Here is a 19,690-nt window from a genome sequence, read left to right as displayed (position 1 = left end):
TGCCGTTGCACTCTGCTGCCAGCATAGTAATGAGGGGTGCGTGATTCCTTCTGCGCAGTTCCAACGCTGGTGGCCTGACCAGGCAGGCTTGGGGCGGAGGTGGAGGACCCAGACGAGGTTGAGGAGGCAGAAGCTGTGGAGGAACTTAGACAGACAGAGGATTGACGCCCAAGTCGTGGGGATGGCAAGACTTGTGCAGCAGACCCTTCACCATAAATCACCATAGTTACCCAGTGCCCAGTCAGCGGCATGTAACGTCCCTGTCCATGCTTACTGGTCCAAGTATCGGTGGTGAAATGCACCCGTTCACACACAGAGTTTCTCAAGGAAGCGGTGATGTTGTGTGCGACATGCTGGTGTAGTGCAGGCACACCTTTCTTAGAGAAGTAGTGGCGACTGGGCATCTGGTACTGGGGCACAGCGACAGACATAAGGTCTCTAAAATCCTGTGTGTCCACCAGGCGGAAAGGCAGCATTTCGGTAGCCAAGAGCTTACAGAGGGAAAAAGTCAACCTCTTAGCTTTGTCATGGGTCGCAGGAAATGGCCTTTTATTTGTCCACATCTGAGGGACAGAGATCTGGCTGCTGTGTGTAGACGGTAGGAAGTAGGGTGTCCCTGAAAAAATGCAGGTTTGTGAGGAAAGTGCAGGCGTAGACATGATGTTGCCTTCATCCAACGTTGATGCTATCGATGTCTGAGAGAGCTGTACACACACACTTGTCTCCCCTTACAAACCAACTGACGACCTACCAAGCAAACTGCCTGTTGCGGTTACAGTGGTGGAAGTTGTGCATGGAAAACCAGGTGTGAAAGCTGTCCCCACAGTCCTAGAAGATGAAGAGCGCGTGGATGCACTGGAAGGGGCAGGTGGTGAATGATCCGCTCCACTAGGCCGCATTGCAGCACGGTGAGCTTCCCACTGGGACATATGATATTTATTCATGTGACGATTCATGGAAGAAGTTGTCAAACTGCTGAGGTTTTTGCCTCTACTAACAGATTTCCCACAAATTTTTACAGATCACATGATTTGGGCGATCCTTTGCAAGGTCAAAAAAGGACCAGGCTAGGCAAGGCTTAGAGGGCATGCGACCTGCTGAGCCACCCCGACTAGTGATCAGAGGCAGAGTGGTGGCTGAGGATGCAGTTGTAGACGTGCTACCAGTACTCAGACTCTGTCCAGGAAGGCGCAAGGTAACTTCGTCGTCAGTAGCATCCTCCTCCACCGTCTCTGTTGACCTCCTCGAGTGCCTGACTGTGGGTTGACAGTAGGTGGGATCTAGAAGTTCCTCATCAAGCGTTGTGTATGCACTCCCCTCCCCCTCAGACCGAGCCTCTTCCTGCCCTGAACGAATATTTAAGTTGTCATCCCAATCTGGAATCTGCGTCTCATCATCATCAGTATGTTCCTCATTGTCTATTACAACAGGTGTTTCAGTTTGTGAATAAGGGTCAACATTATGCTCAGAAACTTGGTCATCACGGCCTGAATCTGAGTCACAAAGGTTCTGGGCATCACTGCAGACCATTTCCTGTTCTGTACTCACTGTAGCTTGGGAGCAGACCTCTGATTCCCAGGCTGTAGTGTGACTGAACAGCTCTGCAGACTCAGCCATCTCTGTTCCACCATACTGTGCAGGGCGGATGGAGACTTGAGAGCTGGGAGAAAGCAAGTGTGATTGGGATGACAACTCAGAGGACTGGTGTTTTATGGATGCGGTAGTTGAGGTGGCGGAGAGGGCACTTGTTGGACCACTTGAGATCCATTCAAGCATTTTCTTTTTTTGGCCATCATCTACCTTTGTTCCAGTTGTTCGTGTTCGTAAAAAAGGGAGCACATCTGATTGTCCACGGAAAGTAGTAGACATCTTACTTTTGCTGGAAGATGGCCTATTTTCAGCAGATGTTAATGTAGCTTTGCCACCTTCCCCACGGACACAAACTTTTTTTTTTTTTCCAACAGGCCTGTTCAACTTTCCACCAGCATCTGTCATTTTGCCACTCATTTATATTGCGACAAGATTGTGCATTTAAAATGTGTTAGTAAAAATAGAGAGGTGATGTAGATTGCAGCATTGGTCTACCTTTATTGACAGCAGAATAAACAACAATAACTATCCCGGACAATGCAACTATGGCCCTTAAACTGGCAGCACAGTTTGCTATTCTAATAGCTTAGTAAAAATGAGTTTGAGTGTGCAATGCAGAGGTGCTGCAAATATCTTTGCACCAGTGGGACACTAATAAAGTCCAACAGCCACTTTAAGGATGCCACTAAGTTTCCTCAGTGTTTGCTATTATAATGGCTTTGTAACAATGAGTTTGAGTGTGCAATGCAGAGGTGCTGCAAATAGCTTTGCACCAGTGGGACACTAATGAAGTCCAACAGCCACTTTTAGGATGCCACTAACTTTCCTCAGTGTTTGCTATTATAATGGCTTTGTAACAATGAGCTTGAGTGTGCAATGCAGAGGTGCTGCAAATATCTTTGCACCAGTGGGACACTAATAAAGTCCAACAGCCACTTTAAGGATGCCACTAAGTTTCCTCAGTGTTTGCTATTATAATGGCTTTGTAACAATGAGTTTGAGTGTGCAATGCAGAGGTGCTGCAAATAGCTTTGCACCAGTGGGACACTAATGAAGTCCAACAGCCACTTTTAGGATGCCACTAAGTTTACTCAGTGTTTGCTATTATAATGGCTTTGTAACAATGAGCTTGAGTGTGCAATGCAGAGGTGCTGCAAATATCTTTGCACCAGTGGGACACTAATGAAGTCCAACAGCCACTTTTAGGATGCCACTAAGTTTCCTCAGTGTTTGCTAGTATAATAGCTTAGTAACAATGAGTTTGAGTGTGCAAAGGGCAGGAGGGTACAGTGGCAGGGTTGTGGGTCCGGGTAGAGGAAAGGAAGCCTCACTTTCTATCCCTCCTAATGGTGAAATGCAGCAAGGAAGTCCCTGAGCTTAGCTACACAGACGTTGTTATCTCTAGCTGTTAAAATCTGTTTCCACGGACCTGACTGTCACCTATGGCTCTGAGCCTGCTGTAATTAGCCCTTACAAGGGCTGAAAGAAACTTGTATCCCTATTTTGTATAGCGCTGTTTGTAGAGCGTACACAGTAGTATCGGAGACAGGAGCTGTGCCAGCGGTGACTAACACCCAGACGCAGAAGGCATATAATGGCGTCTAGCCGGGCAGATGCCTGTATTTATAATGCAGGGACATGTGACATGGACATCCTATCACACATGCCGTTGCTTCTCTGGCAAAAAGTCCACTTAGCTGTGTGTGTGTCTGGGATTGGCTGACATGCTGGCCCGCCCCACTACACGCGCGCTTAGGGAAGGAAGACAAGAAAAAAAAAAAAATGGCGATCGCCATTATCCCAGCAGCAGTGATCTGAACGCGAAGTCCCCGTACACTATACGCTGAAATTTCATAACAGTGTGAGTCACAGAGTGACTTACACTATTACAGCGAAAAGCCAGCTACTAATTAGCTTGGCTTTTTGCTGCTAGAACCGTTCTCGAACGTAACTAGAACTATTTGAGCTTTTAGCAAAAAGCTCGAGTTCTAGTTCTATCTAAAACACCCCCCAAAATAACTTGAACCGCGAACTGGAGAACCACGAACCGCGCTCAACTCTAGTCCTGTCCTCTAAAATTGGGAACTTCTTTCCATGGAAACTCTTAATCTTAAGCCCGCTTTACACGCTGCAATATATCTTACAATGTGTCGGCGGGGTCACATCGTAAGTGACGCACATCCGGCATTGTAAGTTACATTGCAGTGTGTGACAGGTACGTGCGATTGCGATTGAACGTTAAAACGTTCATCGCATGCACATCGTTCATTTCTCTAGAATTGAACGTCAGGTTGTTCAACGTTCCCGGGGTAGCGCACATCGCAGTGTGTGACACCCCGGGAACGATGAACAGATCTTACCTGCGTTCTGCAGCTCCCGGCCCACAATGCGGAAGGAAGGAGGTGGGCGGGATGTTTACGTCCCGCTCAGCTCCGCCCCTCCGCTTCTATTGGCCGGCTGCCGTGTGACGTCGATGTGACGCCAAACGTCCCTCCTACTCCAGGAAGTGGACGTTCGCCGCCCACATCAAGGTCATATGGAAGGTAAGTACGTGTGACGGGGGTTAATCGTTTGTGCAGCACATTCAACAAATTGAACGTGCTGCACATACGATGGGGGCGTTGCAAATCGCATACGATATAGTATGCGAAATTGCAACGTGTAAAGCAGGCTTTACAGATCGGGATCTGATCTTGTGAAATTATGGAATGATATAATTGCCATTCCCACTTCTGTGGCTATAGTTATGTCCATGTGGTGATAATGCATTTTACAATTGATAAAGAGCTACGTATAATTATTTTGAGTTTACATATAATCTGTCCTTTCAGATAACGGCTTTAATTGGACGGTGGAATTGGTTTATAATGAATGTAAATCTGGGAATGTATAAAGGCTCATATTATGTAAAGCATCAGATACTTTTTCTCCATAGACCCTCCTGCGGGCACCGTGTCCTGTGATGGCTGAACTTTTGGACATAAAATCCGAGATGAAGCTTTGGGCACAAAGTCGAGAATCTTAAGACCTCACACATAGACAAGAACCAGACTGAGACCATAAACACGAAATAGAATAAGAAAAAGAGCAGCTGAACAAGGCTCTGACTTTATCCCCTTCCAGACCCTTGACATACTCTGTACGTCATGCAAATTGATGCCTTCTTAACCCATGATGTACCTGTGACTTTAAACTCCTCCGAGTAAACGTTATAGATATGATAACAAGGGGGGAGAGGGGAGGTAATCTATATAGAATATTGGTGTGATGCCCTGGACCCCAGGGGTCACAGGTAATTACATCTACCACATACACACACACCCCGACCCCCTGTGAGGTCACACACACGTCACCCGAAAGGGAGACCTGATGCCTCCCTCAGGGCCAGTAGAGCACACCAGGTGGGCGGAGTCAGGTGGAAAGACACGCCCACCGAGGAGACTACTGTCCTGAGGCAGGAAGTTCAAACAGTTGAAGTTAAGTTTTTGAGTTGACAGTGAGTGGTAGTGGAGCAGCTGTCAGGGACCCGGGTAGGAGCCTGGGCCCCTTGGAAACGTCAGGCAGGCAGACGGTGGTAGCCGTCTGCAGGAGTACTGGTACAGAAACCGGCGGAACCGTACGGACCGGGCCTGGGTTGGAGCCCGCCGGTCCTGAACCGGGGAGTCAACCGTGTACCGGAGCACCAGAAACCGGGTACTCAGACCCCGTCCTAGCTTAGAAGCCACTGAGTATAGGCAAATTGACTGATTGCTGGCTAGACCTCACGGGTTCATCCATACCATAAAGTCCCGAAAGAAGGCAAAAGCCCACCGAGACCGGGTGAGCGCCACCACCAAGGGCCAAACACCCGACGGGCCAGCGCCTGCGGGCAACCGAGGGCTCCTCCGGCAGCTCAACACCGGGGAGCGGGCTACCACTGCTCAGGCAGGGGAGCCGAAACACAACCAGAGGTGCACGGGAAAAGGGGCCACCATCAACCCCACAGGGGACATCAGCAGCCGGCCGCGGGAACCGACCATATCCGAACTTTGGTTTACCAGTGAATCTGAGTGTGAATCAATCGTGAGTACACCAGTGCCATCCGGGCACTACACTACACCGTGGCACGGCACCCTGCACCCCGACAACAACATCAGTGCTCCAGTCCCCCACTGGGCCCCGGGACACACCGCCCCTACCCACGGAGGGGCTAACATCTAGGCTGCGGCCGCAACACCGATCCCGGACGAGCCCGCCTTCAATCCAGCCGCAGCGGTGGTGCATCCCGTCACCACGACCTGTGGGTGGCGCCACGACCCGTTCTACGACAGCGCAGCTGCGCGCCTCGTCCCGTCACCACCACCACCACCCCACTGCCTCTCTTAACAGAGCGACGTGGCCCCCGGCCTGGAGGCGCTCGTGCCACCGACAACCCGAGCCCGGACCTCGAGCGGCTCGGCCCGAGCAAGTGGAGAAGCAGGCCAGGCCCCTCTCAGGGCGGTAGATTGCCACAGGTAGAGATTAAATAGATTTATCTGCTGAGCACTGTCACACCTGTAGGTCTCAATGAAAATTTTGGTTTTAGTGTGTTTTTGTGATACTATACGGATATTTTTAAAAGTATTTACTGATTTAAGTTTTTGTCAGTTTTTAATTGTTTTTAGTTTTGCTCTGTTTATCAGTTACATATTGTAGCGCCCGGTCCCGGCGCTGCATCCCCGCACGCTCCCGCTCCCTTACCTCGGCAAGGGTGTCATTATCCTTAACTGTCCGGTGGTCCCAGATGTCCTGTTCCTGCCCCGGGCCTGCCGCAGCCTCCTCCTGCTTTCAGGCCACACACAGGCCTTCTGTGAGTGTCCAAAGGGTGTGTGTGTGGCCACGCCCCCTTTCTGAAAGCGCTAGCACCCTATTACCCGGAAGTGACCCCCTGAGGTCAGTAATCATCCTGTGGGTATTTAAGGCATTCTCTCCTTAGAAAAGATGCCTGAGCTACATTGCCTATCCGTAGTGCATTGCTAGTTCTCAGGTCCTGTACTCACTACTGTGTCTAGTTCTGCGTTTTGTGTCTTAGAACGAGTTACTTGTACTCACTAACCTGTGTCTCTTCTTAGAGCCTGTTTGCTACCACCATCTCCGCGCCGCCACGTCTGAGTAATTTCCTCCATGCTGCTGTGTCTGAGTTTTCACCTCCGTGCCACAGTTGAACAAATCTATATTGGACTTCAGAGACTCTCCTGTTCATCTGAGCCGAATCCACTGGTCCTGGCTGTCATGCATGTAGGCTCTCTGGGGCTGCGCTTGACAATCCCTGTATGGGGTTAGCTCAAGGTTAGTTCCTCCAGGGGCGTCCAGTGTACGGCCCAGTGGGTCCACTCCCGGACACTCACCCTCCTTGGTGACCATAACACACATTTAATATAAACAAAAAATTCATAGAAAAATAAGGTGACAACATATTGATCCAATATCTCAGCAATTGCAAATAAATTCCCCCATAATAATCGGATTCCCCATAACTGTACTTACTCCTACATTTGATACCAAAAATGTGTTAAAAAGCACACAGTGAAGTACAAAATGTCCAACACAATTTATTAGATGTATAAAATATACAGACATACAAATAAGTATATACCATTCCCGTGTCACAGTCACAGGCACATCACACGTGTGGTGGCCCTTGAAAAAGGAACACACGCGTCGAGCTTGGACCGTAGACTGCATTATTCTGCTAACCAGCATTTGGGGTATGTACTAACCTTGGTCGTGCACTATGCTCAGGGTGACTAATTTCCCCCTATAACTGCGTGATGCATGTGTGACGCCCTGGCAAAACCAGGTTGTCACAGAGGCTGCACAGATCTTCCAGGTGCAGGACTCCATCCTCCTTGGCATGCCAACGCAAACCCACACCCAGGTACATAACACCAGCCAGTAAAGCCTAGTCACCCCCTATGACAATTGGGACACACCAGTGGGCGGGACCAGGCGGATGGGAGCACCCACCTAGGGGTCCTGAGGTGTCAGGGGAGGCGACAAGTCAGTCAGTTAGTGGAGTTGAAGTCGGACAGTTGAAGTGAGAGGAGTGTGGAGTGACAGCGGAGTCAGAGGTTGGGGTCCCAGGACTACCGGACTACTGATTAGCTGGCAGACGGCAAACAGGACCACAGGCGACGGAGATCCGGTCGCAGAAGACCTTAAGTGGACCGGGGCAGGATTGTAGCCCACCGGTGCCGACAGCAGGAATCCGGTCCAGAGGCCCTGCACAGTCGGGGTGCCTGGACCCTAGGGTGAGAAAGGTTTCAAGCCCCTTGTCAATTAGCCAGCTGGGGACAAGATTCCACATCTTGTCCCACCAGCAAGCCCAAAGAGCGAAACGGAAGCCCAACGCGGGGGATAGGGTGTCCGTCAGAACCTACAGAGATCCCACAGGTCAGATTTCGCGGGCCACAGCTCCCAACACACAAAGTTACCGGGAGTGGACCTCCACCGTTTCAAGCAGAGTTGTCCTGTTGAAGACACAAACAGTGAGTGCAGGAGGAAGGGACCCCTGTTTGCTGTACCAGGGTGTGGGACCCGAATACAACCCCCGGAGGTTATCGGTCACTGGCAATTTGGTTTACTACTGGACTCTGTGTGAATTTCCTTGGAACTGTGAGTACACCATTTTTGCCCGGTCCAGCCTTGCATGACACTTTCCGCAGCATATTTCCCCGTACACTTGGGCCCCGGGACAACACCTCCCCCACCCGTGGAGGGGATGCCATCCTGCTGTCCCACTCCATCAGCCCCGGGTGTCCCATATCCAGGCAGCGGCGGTGCTAGCAACGCTCACCGCAACCCACGGGTGGCGTCACTGACAAACTTTTCCCCTGTAAATACACCCTTTCTATTGTTGTGAGGACGGACGGCTGCACGAGCCCGGGTCCGGCTGCCACTCGAGCCACAGTAACGAACCCGGATCCGAGCACCCCCTTGCAGTGGTGTGGCCCCCATCCGCAACACATGTCATTATGATAATGTGATTTTTTTCCTACATGGCTGCGGTTCCCCAGTGCTGATTGAGCGGGATTTTGTGGAGTTTGAGTGGGGTTGGATATAATATCTAGACACTGGTTGATACATCTTTTTTGCCCCACTCTGATTACCACTGGCACTGTATCATTTACATCACAGTCCTGCTCCCCACCTTGACGGGGTTGAAATTGGCTCCTTGTGATTATCTCTATAATTATTGTGACACATGGACTGTGCCACGGGAGTGGTATACACTTATTTGTATGTCTGTATTTTATACATCTAATAAATTGTGTTGGACATATTTATTATACTTGTACTTACCGGTGGTGAAGTTTTTTGAGGTTGAAGAATGTCGTTTGCGGTCCTGAGAAAGTAGTTGCAGTCGGCTTCAGAATACCTGAAATAGAAAACAAAAAATAAGTTACAAGAAATAGTATGGACTTTAACTTCATCCACTAACTTTTGAGTATCCCGTAGTGTGGTTATAAGTGATTATTTTCTATCTAGTGGAGCTGTATATTTGACTAATCACATATCCGTGGCACACATGCACACATTATATGCACATTACCGTAATTCAAACTGGCATGATTACTCAGATCAGCACACCAGCCCCATTAGAGATATATATTTTTTGTATGATCAAGTGTGAGCGGTCACTTGTCAAAGTTATTTAAGAGCATTTTAGGTTATGGTCACATTTTTAGGCACCTTCCCCTTTAAATATGTTATTCATTTATTATTATATATATATATATATATATATATATATATATATATATATATATATATATATATATATATATATATACTAGAAGGTTGCCCGATTCTAACGTATCGGGTAGTCTAGAATGTGTATGTAGGGTAGCAGATTGAATAATAATATAATCAGCAAGTCTTGAATAATGATGGTTCATTTCTTGCTCGTTAGTCTCCCGCTGTGCAGCACGCATCGGCGTATTTGACAGTGAGAGACCAACGATCTGAATGGGCAGGGAGCCGGCGTACACTGGTAACCATGGTACACATTGGGTAACTAACGAAAGCGCTTTCCATAGTTACAGGATTGTGTACCATTTGTTACCAGCGTACGTTCGTAAGCTGATAATCATGATACACATTGGGTAACTATGCAAAGCGACAGTGCTGGTTTATTTTTTGCTTGTTGGTCTCCTGCTGTGCAGCACGCATCGGCGTGTTTGACAGTGGGAGACCAATGATCTGAATGGGCAGAGAGCCGGGGTAAGCTAGTAACCATGGTACACATCAGGTAACTATGCAAAGTGGTTTCCATAGTTACCCAATGTGTACACTGGTTAACAGCGTTCGCCGGCTCCGGCACACGTGTGCCGAGAGTCGGTGTAAGCTAGAAACCATGTTACACATTGGGTAACTAAGCAAAGCGGTTTCTATAGTTACCCGATGTGTACCATGGTTACCAGCGTACGCCGGCTCCAGCACACGTGTGCCGGGAGCCGGGGTAAGCTAGTGGTTTCACACATCCGGCTTTTCTTGACTTTGTCGGATGCTGCGCGCCCCAGAGAAAATATGGGTCTTTTTAATAAAAATATTCTCTATATTTACTTCTCTCCAGCGATGTTGTCTCCGGCTCTGCTGCCTCCCGCTCCTTATCGCCGCTCATTATACTCACTAAATATCCAGTGCCCTGAGGAGCTGGAAGCAGGAACAGCACTGGGGACTTCAGTGCTGGGGACCGCATCGCTGGGTGAGTGTACAGCAGAGTATATGTGTGTGTGTGTGTGTGTGTGTGTGTACATGCATGTGCGCTATGTGTGTATGCGCACGGTGTATCCATGTGTCTGCTGTGTGTGTGTGTGTGTGTATACATGCATGTGCGCTATGTGTGTATGCGCTCGGTGTATCTATGTGTGTCTGCTATGTGTGTATATGTGCTCAGTGTGTGTGTGTGTGTGTGTATACATGCATGTGCGCTGTGTGTATGCGCTCGGTGTATCCATGTGTGTCTGCTGTGTGTGTGTATACATGCATGTGCGCTGTGTGTATGCGCCCAGTGTATCCATGTGTGTCTGCTAAGTGTGTATATGTGCTCAGTGTGTGTGTATATACATGCATGTGCGCTGTGTGTATGCCCCCAGTGTATCCATGTGTGTCTGCTATGTGTGTATATGTGCTCAGTGTGTGTGTATACATGCATGTGTGCTATGTGTGTATGCGTCGGTGTATCCATGTGTGTCTGCTATGTGTGTGTATACATGCATGTGCGCTGTGTGTATGCGCCCAGTGTATCCATGTGTGTCTGCTATGTGTGTATATGTGCTCAGTGTGTGTGTGTGTGTGTGTATACATGCATGTGCGCTGTGTGTATGCGCTCGGTGTATCCATGTGTGTCTGCTGTGTGTGTGTATACATGCATGTGCGCTGTGTGTATGCGCCCAGTGTATCCATGTGTGTCTGCTATGTGTGTATATGTGCTCAGTGTGTGTGTATATACATGCATGTGCGCTGTGTGTATGTGCCCAGTGTATCCATGTGTGTCTGCTATGTGTGTATATGTGCTCAGTGTGTGTGTATACATGCATGTGTGCTATGTGTGTATGCGTCGGTGTATCCATGTGTGTCTGCTATGTGTGTGTGTGTGTGTGTGTGTAACCGTACACTGTACAGGACAGTGGCTGCGCCGCAACTTCCTGGTCACATGAAAACACGTGATCGGAGGTTGTCGCGCGGCAACTGTAGTGTACACAGTGCACGGGAGCGCGCCAGATGCGACAAAGTGGAGAAAAGGTAAGCGACAGTGCTGACGTGTGCCGGGAGCCGGGGTAAGCTAGTAACCATCTTACACATCGGTAACTAAGTAAAGCGGTTTCTATAGTTACCCGATGTGTACTATGGATACCAGCCTACGCCGGCTCCGGCACACGTGTGCTAGTGGCTTTTCTCCACTTTGTCTTGCGGTGTGGGCTTCGGGTGCTGCAGCAGTCACCTGGGTGTCGGGCGTCTCCGTGTGGGTTCGGGGAATGCGTGCGGGGGACGGGGCCAGGGCGAGCATCCAATGCGTGAGGGGGCGGGGCCTGGCCAAGCGTCCAATGCGTGCAGGGTGCCGGGGCGAGCGGCCAATCCATGGGGGGGGGCCAGGGCGAGCCGAGTGGCCAATCCGTGCTGGGGGGGCGGGGCCATGCCGAGCCCAGCGGCCAATCCGCTGGTTGTCACTGTAAGGACACAATTTTGGAGCAAGACAGACAGACAGACAGACAGAATAAGGCAATTATATATATATATATATATATATATATATATATATATATATATATACAGTATATACACGAATATATTTTGTGCATTATACTTATCTCACTTCACATTTAGTATGTTTAGCCACATTTTTCAGTACACTATCCCCATTAGAGATTGACATATTTTTGCATGATCAATGTGTGAATGGTCACTGACAATATGAATTTTTTATCAAAATTATATAAAAGTATTTTAGATTGTGGTAACTTTTTCCATGTTCTTTCCCCTAGATAGAGATCATTGGGATCATATTCTTTAATTTAATTTATAGTCCAAAAAAATCTGAAATTTGAATAAAAAAATGTTTCGCTTCTGTCTCAATTTCCTGTATAAATTGGGCTGAGTGAGATCTTGGTTTATGTGGTGGTTCTTTTCACATCAAAAAGACAACAATATCGACCAATCATAATTCTGGCATTTCGATTTTTTTCTGTTTACAGCTTTTATTGGTCAGGTTAATAATTTCATATTTTGATAGATAAGACTTTTACTGACACAGTATCAACGGGTTTGTTTTTATATTATTTTTTTTAATTTCCTTACTTTTAATGGTAGGGAAAAAGAGGATGATTCAAATGTATAAATATTTTTATTTTACTTTATTTTTTAGTCTGCATAGTGGATTTGAATCGGTGAATGGCTAACTGCTTTTACTATATTATGTGAAATTGTAGAAAAAATGATGAAGAGCACTCACCGGTAGTTGCTGTGCAGGTAGGTGTAAGTTTATTCACAAGTGCGGTAATACATGTGAAGGCAGGCGGGGAGGGAGCAGGACGGGACGGCACGTCAGACGGTGGGCAGGGGAAGCAGGGAATATATGATGCCCTGGACTAGCCAGGTAGTCACAGACATAACACCACACACACCCCCTCCCCTGGATAGTCACACCAGTCAGACAAAAACCCTTGTTGCTTCCCTCCAGGGTCTGATGTCCACACCAGGTGGGGCGGAACCAGGCGGTTGGCCCCACCCACCGATGAGTTCACAGGTCTGGAGGCGGGAAAAGTGTCAGTTCAGTTTGAGAGGTGAAAGTGTGAGGAGTAGAAACTGCAAGTGTCCGGGTTGGAGCCCAGGCACTGACAGCAAGGTTGGCAGACGGTGGTGGCCGTCTGAAGGAGTTAGTGGATCTCTGCAAAACCGGAGGACTGGGGTCGGGCGGTGGCCCGCCGGTACCGAACCGGGGAGTGGAGTGAAGCTAAGCACACAGGCAGGGCCATCGGACCCCGACCAGGCTTGGAGCCGCCGACAACGGTCAAATCCGAGTGTGACAGGAGCCCCAGGGGTTTTCCCAACAACCAAGACCCGACAGAAGGCAACAGTCCACACCGTGAGGATATACAGCCACCGCCACAGGCTAGAGATCCAAGGGCCAGCGCCTGCGGGCAAAGCGGGCTCCTCTGGCACCTTTACACCGGAGAGCGGACTACCGGTGGGCAACCACAGGAGTCAGAACATTCTAACAAGGTGCAGGGAAAGACAGCCGCCATCACACTTTCCGGGGAGAGCACAAAAGCACTGCAGCCGGCTGTGGGACCCGTGCATCCAGCCGTTTGGTTTACCAGAGACTCTGTTATTGACTGCCTGAGTGAGTACACCAGTGCCATCCGGCACCGCGCCGCGCTGCCCCTGCAACCCTCCACCCCAGCCATCCAGCATCCCCGTATCACCATCCGGGCCCCGGGATCACCAACCCCTACCCAAGGAGGGGACAACATCCTAGCTGCTTCCTACCATCTCTCCTGGGATCGCCGTCACCAGCAGCGGTGGTGCCCATAATCACCATGACCCGTGGGTGGCGTCATGAACTATCTCCCAAAACAAACCACCCCCTTTCACTCGTGGACGAGGAGCGCTGCTCGAGTCCCCGGGTCCGGCCCACCGCTCGAGCCACCGAGTAGCAGCAGAAGCCCCGGACCCGAGTGTGGTGAGCGCGTCTCCTCCGCCCGCGACACTATGACTTGCTCACTTGATCCCCCCTTCATTGCGATCAGAATCTGACCATTTCAGTATACTTTAGAATTAAATAATCCCCAGTCTATCATGTTTTCTAAATTTTTTAAACCAAAGAAAAGGAAACAAACACACCACAATTGGTCACATATTCATTATAAACATACATCACAATTTATTCATTTATTGAACTCGCTTACATAGTGCTATTAATTCCACAGCATTTTACAGATATAATTATCACTGTCCCCATTGGGGCTCACAATCTACATTCCCTATGAGTATGTTTTTGGAGTGTAGGAGGAAACCCACGTAAATAAAGGCAGAATATAGAAACTCCAAGCATATGTTGTCCTTGTTGGATTTGAACCCAGGACTAACCACTGAGCCACTGGCCTCTTCCTTTTTTCATCACTCGTTAGTATTATTATCATTAGCTATAATTTTTATGAACCTAAAAGATTTATACATTGATTCAGCAATCTCTTTATATTACCAAATTATTTGTTTTATGTATTCACTCAATTTGTTTGAAACTTTTCACAAACCTAATTAAACCTCATTAAACTCAGTGACCTCATCTCAAGGTGTTTTTTTTGCCAAGAGATGCAAATTCAGTACTTAAATTTATACACCATATTTCTACACCCAATCTGCATTTCCTGGCAAACATATCACCCCAACACCACATCATAACACATGCAGTTTTGATGTGATTTTTTTGCACGACATCCAGATTTGGTGCAGGACTTTGGTGTAAAAATGTCACTACCAAACTGTATCTCTTGGCAAAAAAATGCACAAAAACAGTTTTGATGTCGTTTGTGTGGCTTTCTGCCAAGAGATGCAAATTTGGTGTTAAATGTCTGCACCAGATTTAAAATAGGGCTTACTGGCAGCTGTGAGCTGTCATTAACCCCTGATATTACCCCAATTGCCACCGCTCCAAGTCAATCTAGATAAGTCCGGTAAAGTGCCGGGACTGTCACATCTAATGGATGCAACAATTCTGGATGGCTGCAAGCTGTTATTTTTCAGCAGGGAAGCCCAATAACCATGGGTCTCCCCAGCCTGAGAATATCAGTCCCCAGTTATCAGCTTTAGCAAGGCTGCGTATCAAAATTAAGGGAGACCGCACATCATTTTTTAAATTATCTATTTAAATAAACGCTGTATGTGGGTCCTCCTATTTTTATACACAGCCAAGATAAGCACATAGCTGGAGGCTGCAGCCTCTAGCCGCATGCTTTATCTGTGCTAGGTATGGGAGGACCCAACACCTATATTTTTTTTAATTTTTTTTTCACCAAGATAGAGATGCACATAGCGTCAGTGATTCCAAGCAGTCAGACACACTGTCACTCAGGGTAGGGGTGCGATCTGACTGAAACCAATCACAGACGCCAGGTGTTATGATCCGGAACCATGGAAGACCACCATAAATCATTGGTAAAAGGTGACAAGAGCATTGGCAACTAATCTGGCCGCCATCCCCTTACTAACCATCAACACTAGAAGTAGCCGAGGGATGAATTAACATCCTGTGCACCGCAAACCCAGCTGGAGAAGCTAGCTATCCTAAAGGAAGGAAAGATGAATAACTCTCTGCCTCAGAAAATAGATAAAGAATAGCAAGCCCCCCACATTCAAAGACTGCGGTGATATAAGAAAACACAATACACAGATAGATGACAGGACTAGCAAAAGGTGAGGCCCTACTGACTAAATAGGACAGGGCAGGAAAGGGACTGATGGTGGCCAGAGAAAAATCCTCCAAAAATCCAAATACCTGATAGTACAAAAAGGCCCTCAGATCACTAGATCTGAACTCCATCCTATACCAGGCGCTCTTGTCATACCAATGAATAGAAAGCAGGAATCATTACAAATTCAAGAAGAAACAAACATATGGACTTATAGGAGCAATACTCCAAACATAGCTGTAGGGAGCTTCCCAGCTAAGCAACTGAGAGGGAAGATCCCTGCATGCAAATAAACTGACAACAACCACAGCAAATGACAAACTCAGATAAAAGCCAAAAGACCAAACAACAAATAAAGAGCAAAGCACTTATCTGAGGTAGATGTGGTCGGGAGCAGGATGAAGCAGGCTGGTGAACAACTGACATCCGGAACAGCCTGCTATCAGATCAGGGTTTAAATAGGCAGAGAGTTAGCAATGGAAACGCCCATTGCTCAACACACCTGGTCTCTGACCAAACCATTCCTGGCCACAAGACGGAGCCTCACAGCAGCCAAAGCATAACTGACATTCACAACAGCCGGGACTGCCGGTAGGCGGGTGGAGCAGTGCATTAGGGTAATGAGTACCCCTGAAGTAGTGTTACAGCCACGCGGAGACTGGTAAGTATAATGCGCCTCCTTTAATCCCCCTAGCCCTTTCTACCACCATTTTAAAACACATGATTCGAGTCCCCATAGAATTATGGGAATTCAGCATCTGAGCAGATATACGGGATTAATTCCGGGCCTGAACCATGGGTTTGCCCATCACTATTCCCTTGTGCTCCCTACCTACATTATCTAAATACTATTAAATATTTTTCTACTTCCAGTCTGATGAGAATTTATTTGAGAATCCCAGTGCATGCTGGGTAGATACAGGGCTCAGTGTAGTGTATCACATATGAGATTAGATACAGGGCTCAGCAGAGTGTATCACACACTGGGATTAGATACAGGGCATAGCGGAGTGTGTCACACACGTTGGGATTAGACATGCGTTGCCACGCTCCATCCTCTTCTAAGAAAGTGGCTCTGAGAGTGGTGAATTTGATATATGACAAATAAAAAATGAAATATAGATAATTATATATCTAAAATAGATGGCAGATAGATGATAGATAGTACTGCTTTTTATTAATCAAATAAATAAATACCGTATTTTTCGCTTTATAAGACGCACCTGATTATAAGACGCACCCCCAAATTTGGTGAAGGAATAGAGAATTTTTTAATAAATGGGGTCCGTCTTATGCCAGTGTCCATCTAACAAATAATATAGGGTATATGTCCCTCATAGCCCCCTCATCCTAAAATTAACCCCCTTAATCTGGATATGGCCACCTTATATTGAACACGTCCCCCAGTGATGCCACATTTCCCCTATGGCTGGCACACATCCTCTATGGCAGGCAGACAGAACCACTGTGGCAGGCAGACAGGCCCACTTTGGCAGGCAGACAGGCCCACTGTAGCAGGCAGACAGGTCCACTGTAGCAGGCAGACAGGTCCACTGTGGTAGGCAGACAGGGCCACTGTGGCAGGCAGACAGGGCCACTGTGGCAGGCAGACAGGGCCACTGTGGCAGGCAGACAGGCCCACTGTGGCAGGCAGACAGGCCCACTGTGGCAGGCAGACAGGGCCACTGTGGCAGGCAGACAGGGCCACTGTGGCAGGCAGACAGGCCCACTGTGGCAGGCAGACAGGGCCACTGTGGCAGGCAGACAGGGCCACTGTGGCAGGCAGACAGGGCCACTGTGGCAGGCCGACAGGGCCACTGTGGCAGGCACACATCACCCTCTGTTACATATCGCCCCCATGTTGCTGCTTTTAGTATAATAAACTCTTTCCTTACCTTCTGCAGCACTGTCCTGTATCGTGTGTCCCTCCTCGGGGTTGAACTCCTCCTGTCTCCTGCACTTCCTACTTCCTAGTTCTAGTGGAGGTCATGTGATCGGGACAGCAGAGAGAGATATCTCTGCATGCCTAATCACAGCCAGCAGGAGGGAGACCGGGCTGGAGGAGGTGAGTAAAGAGTTTATTATTTTACTATGGGCAGCAGCACGGGAGGCCATATCTAACACAGGGGGAGGGGGGATCCTGTGCAATCAAAGGTAAGCACAGGCAGATAATATGCACAGCTCCCTCAGCCCCTCAGCATGATGCAGTTTCAGCACCACGCTTCTGATGGACAGCGGCTGTGCATATTATATGAGCGGGAGCAGGAGATCAAACGCTGCCGCTCCCAGCCCCAAGCAGTCCCCAGCACCGCTCCAGAGCTGCCTGCACCTCCACTGGACTCTGTATATATATATATATATATATATATATATATACACCCCCCTTCCCGTATATTCGGATTATAAGACGCACCCCCTACTTTCCCCCAAAATTTGGGGGAACAAAAGTGCGTCTTATAAAGCGAAAAATACGGTAATTAAAATGAGAAAAAAAAGCACATGGGGCCCCCCTCATTTTTGATAACCAGCAAAAGTAAGGCAGACAGCTGCAGGCTGATACTATCACACTCCAAAAAGGTCCATGGTTATTGGGCCCTTAACATCCTAAAAATACCAGCCTGCAGCTACCCCAGAAGTGGCGCATCACATTAGATGCACCAATTCTGTCACTTTACCTCTGCTCTTCCCGATTGTCCGGGGAAGGGTAGCAATCCGGGTAATGGTGCATGCGGTTAATGTCAGCTGTGAAGTGTCCAAAAACACAGCTGGCATCAAGTTATGATGCTGGTAAAGAAGAGAAGTCTATCAGACTCCTCCATTACTAGCCCAGTAATAAAATGGAAAAATACACAAAGAAAAATACTTTAACGAAATAATTACTCCCCGACATTTTCCCTCATTCACCACTTTATTTTTATTTTTTTTAACAATCCCATGCAGGTCCGACGTAGTCCACTGAATCTGCTGTAGCTCAGCTAATCGAAACGTGAAAAAATATTATGTATAACGTGTAATATATTATATTAATCTATCTATACATATATTTTGTGTGTCGTGTACAGGGTGCAATATCCTATACGCTATACACAGAACATTATACTCAACTATCTGTAAAAAGTTTGTTCTCTGTGGCTCCAGGAGAGCAGTAGGTGGATGTTTGGTAGCAGCTTTAGCCGATGCAGTACAGACGCCCTCGGGACATAAACAGAGTATGAGGGGAGGGGGAAGTCGCACTCTGCAGACAGCCGAAGCTTGGGCAGAATAGTAGAATGAGTTAATCTCTCCTTTCTGCACACTCGCTGATGTCTGGTGGCCGGCCATAGCTGTCAATGTGCAGATTGCCACTAAAACAAGCATCAATGAGGATGCTTTGTTTCAGGGAGGGGGCAAAGTCTACGGTCACTGCCACAGGTTCTGCAACCTAATGACTAGAGTTGAGCGCGGTTCGTGGTTCGAGGTTCTCCAGTTCGGGGCTCGAGTGATTTTGGGGGCTGTTCGAGATCGAACTAGAACTCGAGCTTTTTGCAAAAGCTCGATAGTTCTAGATACGTTCGAGAACGGTTCTAGCAGCAAAAAGCAGGGCTTTTTACAGCTAGAGTGTGCAGGAGCCATCGCTGGCAGCCTGCCAGAAGCTGGTAACCAAGATAAACATCGGGTATCCAAGCAAAACGCTTTGGTTAGTAACCCGATGTTTATCTTAGTTACGTGCAGGAAGCCCACACTTTCCCGCTCAGCTCGCTCCGCCCCCTCCTGCCCGCGGCATGTACACATACATACACACACACACACACACACACACACACACAGACGGTCCCGCTCGGCTTACCTGCGGTCGGCCCGGGGGCAGCAGTCCTTGGCACTGGAAACTGTGCCTGCCGGCCCTTTAAGGCCACTGTGTTCTCCTGCATTGAGCATCATCTGTGGGCGGAGCTACCGCCCGGCGTCCTGCTCGGTCGCACAGATGAAGGAGTCACAGTGCCAGCCAGCGACCCCCAGCACATCGCTTCCCTCCGGCGCTGTGTGGGCCCCATCTGCACCGTGACCTGATCAGTATGTGGGACATCACTCCCTCCCAGCCCCTCCCTGTCCCCCCGTGCGTGTGTGGGCCCCGCAGAGCCATGTGTGTGACCCCTGGAGCCGCGTGTGTGGGCCCCGCAGAGCAAGGTGTG

This window comes from Anomaloglossus baeobatrachus, chromosome 1 (assembly GCF_048569485.1).
Source record: "Anomaloglossus baeobatrachus isolate aAnoBae1 chromosome 1, aAnoBae1.hap1, whole genome shotgun sequence".
In the NCBI taxonomy this organism is placed as follows: Eukaryota; Metazoa; Chordata; class Amphibia; order Anura; family Aromobatidae; genus Anomaloglossus; species Anomaloglossus baeobatrachus.
Note: the sequence above shows the minus strand (reverse complement) of the source record.